The sequence below is a fragment of the Uloborus diversus genome, unplaced genomic scaffold (assembly GCF_026930045.1).
Source record: "Uloborus diversus isolate 005 unplaced genomic scaffold, Udiv.v.3.1 scaffold_13, whole genome shotgun sequence".
Taxonomy (NCBI): Eukaryota; Metazoa; Arthropoda; class Arachnida; order Araneae; family Uloboridae; genus Uloborus; species Uloborus diversus.
Window position 1 is genome coordinate 1,084,999 of NW_026557987.1, and position 12,465 is coordinate 1,097,463.

Genomic DNA, 12,465 nt, shown 5'->3' on the forward strand with positions numbered 1-12,465 from the left:
AAAACAAAAAGCTATTTTTTTGTGACTATTAAATAGAAAAACCATTCAATCGGACTAATAAGGAAATAGGGGTGGTTACATGAACTTTTGAGCGGTCTGTGAGAAGGCACGTCCCTTGTTACGGATTAAAAAAATCCTAGATTGATGTCGAAACAAAAAGGGTTCCAATTATAAAACACATTTCAACTATACTCTGTTAATTTTTAAAAGTAACACTGCCGAGAAAGTTGTCAAAACTCTTTGTATTGTCACGGGCATTAAAAATATAGTGAAGTTTAATTCAAGACAATGAAAACCACTAACAAAAAATAGCCTGTGAGAACTCTGTAATGTTGCGACATTTGTTGTGAAGTAAGCATGCGTCACATACTAAATTTATTTTCAGATTACAAAAAGTGCTCTTGTGTAAAAAAGTGATTGACTTTGTCTCGTTTATCATTGCAAAGTGCGTTCTCATTTAGTCGGAGAAAAAGGTTCGAAATATTTGAAGTCAAAGCATAGTTATCATGCATTCAAGTTGAAGCGGAATTAGTTTTAATTTTTGCCTCAAAAGTTTGTGCACCCGAGTGTGCAACAGCGCTCGAATACGCTACCTTGCGGTGCTACCTACAAAATTAAACAAAAGGTAAAATAATGCTTTCCACGTGTTCATTGGTAAATATAGGCAGTTTGTTATGAGTATTTATTAACGCGTTCGATATGTCTTAGATTACTTTCAGCTACAGAAATTGTTTCGTCCCTTGATAGTATTCTCGAGCTTCTCAAAATAATGTTAGTATTCCTTATTTCCTTCTAAAAAGTGAGTTGATAGGAGAATGGTTGAAAGCGTAAACACAAAACTCTGGATTAACAAACTTGAATTATGTTAAACCAGGTAAATTTTTTTTATTGCTGTGTGAATTTGTAAGAATATGGTTTTTTTTTCTTTTTTAATTGATTTAACTAACCATATTTTGCAGCAGCATTTGGTTGGAATGGACACTATGCGAAATATTTTTTTGTAATTTATTACCGTAGAACGAAATGAAAAATGTTTAACCGAGAAAGAATTTACTTGATTGCTTACATTCTGTGCTGAAAAGTTTGGCCAAATTTGTTTAGGGTTATAGTTTTAGTATTGTCAAGCAAAGAACCCTTGGCGAGATTTCGCCATGTCAGTTTAACCATTTTTATTTTTTATTATGAATTTAATAAAATGGTAGAAATATTACAGAATTCGATAAATAATGATAAATAATGGTAGATCAATTGAAAAGTAAACTACCACCATATATTAGTGAGAATTTTGTTGAATTTGCATAACCATGACATAATTAAATCATAACTCAGAAATAAACATGGGAAACAGAAAAATTTAAAATTTACCGTTTCAGCAATTTGAGAAAAATAACTCAGCTACAAATGTAAAACAATTAGCGCTAGCCAAGCAAGAAGTATCATCTTTTGATAATAATTCGTAATGTCATATAATTAAATTATCTAGCATTGTTATTCTTGTCAGGCCACAATTATTTAGTTTTATCAAGAATTGATAAATATCGAATTCAGCATCGTGGAAATGGCTGCTTAGAACTACGTAATTTGCATTAATTTGACGTTTAGTAACGCTCCTTGAATTCTCATTTCTTTCTACGTAGGCCAGAATATTTTGAAAATTAATTTAAAAAGAATAAAGCGAAAAAATCATGCATACGAAGAAAATTTACTAGGCTTATGAGCATTTCTACGCTACGGCATTCGTTTGTTTTACCTTTTTCATCCGCCATTAGACAGTGGCTGCAGTGCTCCCTATAGTCTGTTGGAGTTGCGAATAAACAGATTCGCAAGTTAAAAGTTGAAGGTATCTTGCTTTGTTTTGAGATACTAAGACCAGGATAAACCATCGACAAAGAAATAAATCTTGCCTTGCTTCCAAAACCTACTTTTCATTATGTTGCGTCTTTTTAGCAAGACTGTATGTTGCGTTTTTAAGGCTCACTGCTGAGATTGCTAGTCGTTAAATAGGATCAATCGCAAAATCTTGGGAACAACTTAATGCAAATAAATGATTAGATAAGTTAAAATACAATTTGTTACGCTTTATAACCTGACTTACTTTTATGCTTAAACACCAAAAGCTAAGAAAAGTAAAATATAATTTTCGAAAAAAAAATCTGGTAGTCTTCATCTTTTGATTAATTAGATGAAATCAGTTTATAATATTACTATATTACACGCTACTTTTAACTGTGATCTTTCTCTTGAGATTTTTCAACATTTAGTAACAGGTTATGAACAAGGTGGCCAGGCCTGATTTCTGAACGATCTTGGGATTTTAATAAAAACCTTGGGTTCTTGTTTGAAAGTCTTGGGTTTTGGGCTTTAATGACAAAACTTATACGTGCATTGAATATTTTAAAGATAAAGGGTGTTTTGGTCTGAAACATTTTTGGCCGAGCAATCTAGAATGGAGGTTTCATTATCTTGCTGTGACTTCCTCAAACGTTTGCATTTGGAAGAAAAAGATACCCATCTAAGACCCGGATGCAATTTCCGAGTACTATCTGTGCAATTGTATCAAACCATTAAGTGCACTTTTCGGAAGCAGACTATTCTAACAACATTTTTTAAAGGAATGGGTCCAAAAAAAACAATGATATAATCTTAGTATTTGTTGTCAGAAATTCTACTCAATCGACCAGCTACAGTAGTAGCGATAACTAAGAATTAATAGTTACATGGTCTATTGTCTTCTAGATTAGATCTTGGGAGTTCTAAAAACCCCGTCTAGGGTTTGGCGAAAAATTCCTTACGAAAGCCCTCTGGTTACGATGAGAAAAACGCAGCTTAAACAATGTAAAGAAATCCATAACAATTTTTCTTGAGTGTTTTCGAGTGGTCAATGAAATTGATTGGACATTAGTACATTTCCTCTTGCTTCTGTTGCTCCTCTTTTGAGAAAGTTAGAGTACCATGTTACAAATTCGAGATACCCAGTTCTTTCAGGAAATCATAACGGATTGCGATTTTGAGGATTTATTATAAAAAGCCTATTTAATGTTTGAAGTCTAAATTAGTTATGAAAAATTCATAAAATTTGAAGGATTGAGTAAAATTTTAGGGGACTCCCTGTTAAGGAACATTGTTAGAATTTTATAATTTCACTTGCATTTTTCTACCCAATTTTATGATCTTGGTTTTACAATGAATTCCCTTAACCAAAATTTTTACGAGATAGTAAATTAAGTATTATTTAGTTATAAAAACTATAGCCTTTAGACGAAATTCTTAAAAGTATAGCGGTTAAAATCCTGCTAATGCCTTTGATATTTTTGGGGCGGTTGCAATTTACGACGCTGTCGATTTAACAACCATTTTAATGGAAAGATCATTCGTAGCTGGGGATGCATTTTAATTCATAAACTCATCTTTTACATAAAAAAAAGGATCTCTTTACTGGCTCAGAAACACGTGTCCGTAATCTAATTCGGAAAATGATGCGTTATAATGTTGTTACCGATGGATTCAAGCATTTAAAGCTTTGAAAACATATTGTAAACAGACAAATCGCTCAGTTAATTGAAAATTGGCATATAAAAATTTCGTTTTTTTCAGTAAGAGTAATTCAAAAGTTTAATGAAACAAAGTATTATTTAGGACAGTGAATATAAATTAAATTTCTCTCTTACGGTAAGTGGGGAAGAACTACAAGTGTCACTTTTCCACCTAAATTTTACATGCTTTATGGTGCCTTTTCATTATTTTAATTAAAAAAGCCAATTTTTGAACTATCACTTTTCTATCAACGGAGCGAAATGCTGAATTTATGTAACTGTTTTAAGTTTGCAGTTATATCCCCTCTTCCTGCACCATTTTCGGGGATGGAAACATCCAAATTCGTTTCCCTCGTTTTAATACCTTTCAGAAAAACTAACTCCCATAATTGTATCACAAAAATTGCAACGAAACCACTTTCACCGGAGTCAGTTTATAACCCCCCACCTCCAGCCTATTTTCAGGGTTGGCAACATTCTAATTAGTTTTCCTCGAGTCAATACTTTTCAGGAAAACTAACTCTCGTAAGTGCACCACAAAAACTGAACGGAAAACCACTTGCCCACCAGCGCAGTTATAACCACACCCCTGCCCCTCTGCACCATGTTGTTAACCTCCAAATTCGTTTTTTTCGTGTCAATACCTTTCAGAAAAGCTAACTCCCGTAATTGTATTAACAAAACTGAGCGGAAAACCACTTGCTCACTTGCCCCCCCCCCTCCTCACCGCAGTTATAATCATCCCCCTGCCCCCTACCCCTTTTCCTGCTGTGCAGCATCCAAATTCGTTTCTGTCGTACCAATACCTTTCAGAAGAGCTAACTCCTGTTATTGTATCACAAAAACTGAAAGCAAAACCACTTTCATTCTACAGCAGTTATACCCGTCCCCCTGCAACTTTTTCGGGATTGGCAACATCTAAATTCGTTTTTCTTGTACCGATACATTTCAGAAAAACTAATTCCCTTTATTGTATCACAAACTGAACGGAAAACCACTTGCCCTTCCAGCGCAGTTATAACTGTACCCCTGCCTCTAACTCCCTGTAAAGCCCTGGATCCGTCTCTTAAGTGGCGACACACTTTGATCCATGCACTGCGCGCCGCTTTCTACTGCGATTGGAGGTGGGCAATCTCGTGGGTTCATTTTGTGTCGTTGCCTATGTGATTTCACTGTGCGGAATACTAGATACTTTCTCTTTGCTATTCGTATTTTTCATCAAGCGCTATCTTTAATGTGAAGATGCCTTGGTGTAGTGCATTAAGATGTTCTAACAGTTCAAAATTACTATATCGAAGTACATTGAAAGGTTATTTATGTATTTTAAATGTTTTCATGAATACTGCTGCGCAATTTCAGATACTTTATGAAACTCTTGTTGAAATTGTAATATTTTTTACTTTATATGAAACTGTCTGATGGTTTGTTAATTTTCATGGGATAATAAGGACATTCACTAAAATCATCATAAATAGTTCCTCCAAATATTGTAAAGCTAAACTATGTAACGGCACCTAATAAACTGCTAGCAGTAGTAAAATATTTGCCCTGTTTTCAAAACTGATTTTTCTGAGTTCAAGATAATAAAACCGCCAAAATTAAAATATACTAGTTATTTTATTTATTTTTAATATAAATTTTCTATTGTTTAGTTAGTTTCAAAATGTCTCAATAACTGTAGCAAAAATATTTTAAGAACACGTCGTTTTGCTTTTAATTGTGTCATAGCCATGAGTTTCAGTGTGTTGCCAAATTAATTATTTATCTATTTTGCGCGTAAAAATTAAGATATTAAAAGTATGAAATTATTCATTAAAAAAAATTAAGCTTCTTTGAGATTACAGTAACATGTAACTTAAGCCAAGTTATATAATTACGTAAAGATTTTTTTTTTTTATTTTTTTTTTTTTTTTTTTTTTGCCCGGAAAAAATCTGTTATCGTTTAATTTTTATTTTGATGTGAAAACTTTTTTAATAAATAAGATTTATATATATATATATATATATATATATATATATATATATATATATATATATATATATATATATATATATATATATATATATATATATATATATATATATGATTTATCCCAGTATCTGTTATTTTACAAATTCATTATTACTATTTATAACAGTTCGTCACAGATGTAATCTGCACTCTTATTTGAATTCCTATTGGTATCAAATATTTCAATTATTATTTTTTTAACATTGATTTAAAACTGGTTACATTTTATTATCAGTTCGTTGAATTTTTAAGAACTAATAGTATCCTTGAAAATCAGGTTTAAATGAAAGGCATTTTTTAATGTAAAATCGCCATGAGAAACAAGAAAGTGTTGGTAAAAAAAAAGAAAGAAAACGACACACATTAATAATATAAATGATACTGCTTTGCATGAATAAGTTCAAACTGTTTCCCACAAATAGTTTATGACATAATTAATTTAGCTCACTTACTGTTCTACTCAGTAGTAGATTTAAGGGGGGGGAGGAGGCCCGTGTCCCCTCCCCCCAAAGAATGAATTTAAATATTTTATTCACAATTTTTTAATTGACTTCTCCAAAGCGTTTTTTTTATATAGTTAATTAAACAGAACACAAAACACACATAGAGCATATTTTGAATAATTTAATAGCATTTTTGTTTGAATTGATATTAATGAAGGCGGTATGTAATATGAATTGTTATCTCAACTGTATCATAGCTTCAAGAACAATCAGCAACTGCTTCGAAATCCACGCAGAAATTGTCCTGAATTTTTCAGTAAAACTTATGTTTAATAGCTATAATTTTCTTAATTAAATAATATTTTATAGTTAAAATACTATAAAATAACATTAAAACATCAAATGAGGTATGGGTATATTTTTTTTATTGAATAACCTTACCCTCGTGTTTTAATCATTACGACATTGTTCCTAAAATTAAAACCACTAATTGTATAGCATTTCGGTAACATTATTATGGTTTAGTATTTAATTGGCTTGAAACGTTAAAGATGTTTTACGTCCACATTCAAAGTATATTGGTACATAATATGTATGTTCTTAGAAGTGGATCATTAGCTTAAGGGATTCTAAAAAAATTAAAAAGACATTTTAAAATAAAATAATGAAAACTTTGTTATGAAACATCGTATGTGGCAGGGGGAAGGAGGAGGTGCTATTCAATTTCCCGGGTCCCCTCCGAGAGATTGTTCTGTATCCGCCCCTGGTTCTACTACACCAACTTTCTAATAATAAAACGCATATTTAAAACACTTCAAGTAATTTGTAACTCAGAAGGTCTATATGGGGGAAAAAAGAAAGTACTCTAAAAAGTAGTCGAAAATTTCTTCAAAACACCTTTTTACTAATATTCGGTTTAATAATAAAAAAAAATATTTTACTAAGTTTAAAATTCAACATTTTTGTATGTATATTATCAGTTACATAAGTTACGATCAAAAATCTGCAAACATTCGTTGATAAAAAGATACTTTTCAATGAGCGAAACTTTGCATTTTTCTACTGTTGAGATAGGGAGAAAGTTGCGGAACGACACAAAATGGCGGACACTGGAGAGTGTCGCCACTTAAGAGACGGATCGAAGGCTTTAACTTCCTGCACCTTTTTCTTGGTTGGCATATCCAAATTAGTTTTTCTCGTGCCAATACTTTTCAGAAAAACTAACTCTCGTTATTATAGTATCACAAAAACTGAAAGAAAAAACACTTGCCCTCCAGTGCAATTATAACCGCTCCCAACCTCCCCCCCCCCTGCACCGCTGTCAGGGTTGGCAACATCCTAATTCGTTTCCCTCTTGTCAATACCTTTTAGAAAAGCTGACTCCTCTAATTGTATCTCAAAAAGTGAACGGAAAACCACTTGCCCCCAAGGCAGTTATAACCACCCATCTGCCACCCCCCCCCCTTCACAGTTTTCGGAGTTGGAAAAATCTCAATTCATTTTCCTGGTGTCAATCCCATTTAGAAGAGCCACCATAATTGTGTCACAAAATTATTTCAACTACCATCATTGTATCACAAATGTAGCGCGGAAGCTAAAATTCGACCAATTGCTCATCCACTAACTTTTATTATAACTACCGCGCTCTTATTTAAATAGCCGTTGTTTAAAAACCACTTAAAATGAATTATTAACGAACTTCTAAGGGTTTTGCCACTCAGGGTGACTTGATCCAGTGGCGTAGCGGAACTTTTTTTTTTGGGGGGGGGGTGTGAAAAGGTTAAAATGCACAATTTTCGGCATCTGCACGTATGTTCATGATTAAATATACCTTCCTTGCTTTATAGGGGAATGACTCCCTTTCCCCCTCAGGCTACAGCACTGCTTGAAACCATGCGAGAGAAGTTATACAAGACTTATTTTTTCAGCACAACTCTTGAACAAGAAAAATAACCAACAGAAGAATCAACGGAAAACTGGATAAATGAAAACCTGGATAGTACGGGTTGTATGGAAAAGAAATACAAATCCATAAATAAGGAGAGATACCCTTTTGCAAAAAACAATGTTATGTAACAAAATGATACGGAATTGTTTCGCACAATCGACATTTAATCATTTTATAGTTCAACTGCTATTGGTATTGGACTTATACTTCAAGCATAATTTGTTGTGCGATCTAGGCAGGAGTTTTGCATTTAATCAAAATAAATAGCAAATGTTTGGCGCACTTATAGTTCAGCTATCGTAATTTCAAATTATTTGAGCGAATAAAAAACTTATTTTACACTCCAAAAATTGACTCCGAACTATCAGTCCAGGATGAACTGGGGCCCGGATAAACAAGGTTCGACTGTATTGATAATGAACTATTAAATGAGATGGCAGTGCAGTTTAATCGAAAATTTAATCTGTCACTTTAAAAGCTTCCTATTTTTATTCCATAACGTCGCAAAATTTCGATAATTTATTTCAATACATAAAATATTCCATCGAGCGCGAGAAACTTCAAATCATTAAAAAGTAACTTTCAAGCATAACTTTAGAGTAATTTGAGTTAAATAAATATTATACAGTTCTGTCCAAACAGACGTTCAAAAAGAGTAATATCCACTGTAAGCAAAAATCGTACTCCGATATGAAACACGAATGGGCAGCAAATGAATTTTTTTCATACTCATTTTAATTCAAGTAACACGATTCTCGAGACTTCTTAAAATATTCATAAAAGTTATTTTATTTGAAATGTTGGAATAAGTCGATTTGATAAATTTGTCATTATTAAAATATATTTGATAAGGGTTGCTATGGGTTATACACATTTTGTACAGGAAAATCACAATTGATTACAATTATCAACAAAAATAACAAAATTAAAAAGTTCTTTCGTACAGTCATAAAATTGTTAAGAACACAAATTTTAAAAATGCAGAAAAAAAAAAAAAGAAAAAAAAATAAGACAGACGAGACCTGTGGGAAAGGATGATAGGATATGGAAAATTAAGCGAAACTGTTAGTAATTCCTGTTCAAAACCGCTCCAACTTTAAGAGCTTTGATTTAGCGATAAAATAAGAAAGATACTTAAATACAGTCGAACCTCCATATATCGAACTTCCACATATCGAAATTTTCTATATATCGAAATCTCAGCAAATTTCTATGTTCATTACATAGAAAAATTGTTTCTATATCGAAAAAATCTCTATATATCGAAATTTTTTTCGAGACATTCGTAGATTTATCCCCCAACTTTTAACTGTTTGTCTCATGAAAACTGAAGGTTAGGGGAAAAAATTATGCTCACTAAAGGTTGCTACGAAACTCATAAGGAATCTGGGGTTGAGGGGTGTGTAGATAGGTCGTTGTTTCTTTCTGGAGTTCTTAAATTCCCTCAAGTTTATTTCAAATCTTAGTTTTAACCAGTAGCACTGTAAACTCAGTTCAAGTTATCCCTTTTCTCTGTTGATTATAATTCCTAGTCTTTTTAGCTTCAGTAAAAATCATTCAAGTTAGGTAGAATGATAATTACTTTTCTCTCGATTACATTGTCAAAAGGAAAATCCCCTAATGTTGCGGATCAAGTTGAATTGCCGAAGTATGAAGATGTATGAAAGCGCAAAAATGTAATTTCTGTTAATTTTTTAATTATCAACTTTCGTTTAATCCTAAGCTCGTATAAATTGGAAGTAGGGCTTTATACACAAAAATTAGCTTTAATTTCAATGTTTTAGGAGATTTTTACGATTAAATAAGATAATTTCCATATATCGAAATTTCTATATATCGAATTTTTTTCCGGCAATTTGCTACTTCGATATATAGAGGTCCGACTGTAGTTGGTGCAATGCTAAGTCTACGAAAGGATAACTCGCTTTTTAGACTGGAAAACCCCAGCAGCATTTCTGCTAGTCACAGAACTACTATTTCATTTCTCCAGCGAAACTCATCCGGTCTTGGAAAAATTTCCTTGAATATTCTGAAGCAGAGGTGCCGACCCCCCCCCCCCAAGTTCAATGGCGCAAATCCCCCCCTTTCGAATTTTTCTCTCTTCCCTTTTCTATTTTTTTAAATATATTTATTTATGTTTAAGTATTATTACAATTATTCTTTTATCAGAAAATTTTGTGCTACGCCAATGATATACTACATATACACACACAAACAAAAGAAATATATGAAATAAAATTTAAGCAGAATAAATTATTCAAATTAAAAATAAATCAATAAATTGAGTCAAATTTTAAACACAAAATCTCCCCCCCCCCAAAAAAAAAAAATAAAAACTTGGATGGTGAAACTGCCCCCTCCCTGTGGACACCCCTGTTCTGAAGCTAAGTTTTATAAAAGTAATGAATACGACGATAATAACGACGAATTTGAAAATTTTATACCTGCACGCTGCATCGCGCTCGACCCCTGGCTATGGCCATATGGCTATGTTTTTCCGGCTGGAAGTTCTCAAAATAATAATAACAATTATAATAACGAGGAAGCAACAATACTGCCGTGTGCAGGTAAACGGCAGTATCTGCAAAAATGAGTATTTTAAGAAATGTGCGGTGGATTCAATACTAATAGGAAAATATTGGAATTGCATGCTTTTTTCGCGCCATTTTTTCAGCGAAAACCAAATAAGCGAGCTTGTACACTAAAGTTAACTTACAATAGATAACAAAAAAAAAAAAAAAGAAAAATTTGCAGTTACTGCCCTTTACCTGCACACAGCAGAATAAATGTTAATGTGTAATTTGTCTAATTCTTACGAGCCCTGTTATAACGCGCAAATATCGCGGTTCCTTCCAAGCTCATTATAAGCGAATTTGACTAGTGTTGTTGTCCGCAGTTTCATCAAATTTTCAGCTGAAAATATTAGCGCCATTGAAATTGGGGCCGGTATAGAAATATCCATGAATTCGTAGGTGCAAGATTTGTAGAACATACGGACATTATCTTGTGATTTGACCAAAGAATCTCGTCTTACTAGTAACGTTCTACAAAAATATTCACGTAAACCTTAATTAAACAAGTAACTTTACGAACATTTTCACAAGAAACGTGCTGAACTAAAGTATATAACAGCTAAAGAACTAACAATATTTTTTTTCTGAAAATCAGTTTAAAAAACAGGAACAATTAAAGATACATATGTAAACTATAAAGAAGAAAATAACTTACTCATCTTGAATTTTAACTTTCATAACACTTTGAAAATAACTCGCATGAACAAGATCATAGGAACAGTACGAAGCGACAACTGATGCAACACAACGTGGAGTGCCGAAAAGCGTTGCCAGAGCCTGGATTTGCATAATCTTTCCCTGCTGAGTTGTTTAGATGCAGTGAAAATGCATTAGCCGAATTTAACTTTTCATGAAAAGTAAGATTTAGTTTCCTGGGAAACATGAATAACGTTGTTTGCTTCCCATAAAAACCTAACTATTTTTTCATTTAGTTATTTCACTAAAATATACTCACAAAGAAAAAAGAAAAGATAACACATTATGTGCGAGTATTTGGTTGGAGGGGGAGGGGTTACATTAACCCTTGCCTGTACATAAAATACCATGCAAGGCTTAGTAATATACCCTAAATCCGTGTCTTCTGGGGAGGAATTGACTTCCAATTCCCCACTTTGCTGCGCTCCTGATTATGACCATTGAACAGAAACGAATAATTTGAAATGCTGATGTGTTTTTCTGACAGTGCAGAGTAACGATTAAGACAAAACTGAAACCGCTTAATTTTTGAAATCACGGGCAAGGGGATCAGGGGCGGACTATGAACCTAAAAGTGCGTCAACCTTGACTTCTTGAAAGGGCACATGAGGACTCTTGGGACGTGGCCCGCCAATCCCCTCTTGCCCGCCAAAACACAAATCCTTTGAATGAGCAGTAGAAACTCCGTCTTCTAAGCCGGAGGTCATGGGTTCGATACTCGGCTGTTGCCTGGGGATTATTCCCTTTGTATTGTAAATCTTTTCTGTGTGTGTCCGAAGGAAAGGAGCTTTGTACACAGTCCTCTATACATGTGAAGCAGTTTAGCTTCTGTATAGATTAAAACAATGTATAAGACAAGGTAGTTTCGACGGCTGTCACATTGAAAAGACTACATTATGCCAACACATTCTGAAATATGTAAAAAGTTGCCGCTTTAAAGCCAGGGCGAAGACAGGACTGCAATGTACCAGGGTTACGACTTCCAAAGACTTCGGTTTCGTACTTGTTATGGACTCATCAGTCGGGAATAGTCGAAAACCGAGTTGGAGGCAGATTTCTTCATATTGAAGCTGAGAATGCCAGCAAACTGGTAGCTAAACTAAATTTAACACACTAGCGAGAGTCCGCACTAAAGGTGCGGTTCAACTCGTCATTTGATGATAAGGCTTGGGTGATGAGCGATGCCGAAAAGTAAGTGGAAAAATTGTAAAACAAACCCCGAAGAAAAAGAGATCGATTTTGATGATTTATAAACGGAAAA